The sequence below is a fragment of the Corapipo altera genome, unplaced genomic scaffold, assembly GCF_003945725.1.
Source record: "Corapipo altera isolate COAL_440 unplaced genomic scaffold, ASM394572v1 59616, whole genome shotgun sequence".
Classification (NCBI taxonomy): Eukaryota; Metazoa; Chordata; class Aves; order Passeriformes; family Pipridae; genus Corapipo; species Corapipo altera.
Window position 1 is genome coordinate 1,870 of NW_020886473.1, and position 810 is coordinate 2,679.

The window sequence follows — 810 nt, forward strand, 5'->3', positions numbered from 1 at the left end:
TTTTGGGGGGTGGGTTTGGGTTTTTTTGGGGTTTCTCATTTCTGTGCCCCCGAGTTTTTTGGGGTGGGTTTGGGGTGGCTTTTGAAGGTTTTTTGGGTGGATTTTGGGGTGTTTTGGGGTTGAGGTTTGGGTTTTTTTTGAGGTTTCTCATTCCTGTGCCCCCCCAGGTTTTGGGGTGGATTTGGGGGTTTTCAGAGTTTCTCATTCCTGTGCCCCCCCAGGTTTTTGGGGTGGGTTTGGGGTGGGTTTGGAGGTTTTGGGGTTTTTTTTGAGGTTTCTCATTTCTGTGCCCCCCAGGTTTTTGGGGTTGGTTTTTAGGGTGGGTTTGGGGTGGATTTTGAAGGGTTTTGGGGTTTCTGACCATTGTTGCCCCCCAGGTGTGGGATGTGACCACCCAGGGCTTTGGGGCAAGTTTTTAAGGGATTTTAGGGTGGTTTTTGGGGTTTCTGACCGTTATTTCCCCCCAGGTGTGGGATGTGACCACCCAGGGGTTTTGGGGTGGTTTTAGGGTGGTTTTTGGGGTTTCTGACCCTTTTTGCCCCCCCAGGTGTGGGATGTGACCACCAAGGGCTTTGGGGTTGGTTTTTGGGGTGGATTTGGGGTGGATTTTGGGTCAATTTTGAGTGGATTTTAGGGGGTTTTGGGAATGGTTTTTGGGCTTTTTTTGGGGTGTCTCATTTCCGTGGCCCCCCCCCGGTTTTTGGGGTGGGTTTTGAGGGTTTTTTGGTGTGTTTTTGGGGGGGGTTTCTGACCCTTGTTGCCCCCCCAGGTGTGGGATGTGACCACCCAGGGGTTTTTGGGGTTGTTTTT

At 51.5% G+C, this 810-nt stretch overlaps 1 protein-coding gene across 1 annotated transcript in view; it reads left to right on the plus strand.

Annotated features, from left to right (window-relative positions):
• The window catches only part of PFAS (phosphoribosylformylglycinamidine synthase), a gene marked incomplete at its 3' end in the record, with an annotated part of 5,945 nt that overhangs the window by 1,779 nt on the left and 3,356 nt on the right, over window positions 1-810 (plus strand). The window lies entirely within an intron of this gene.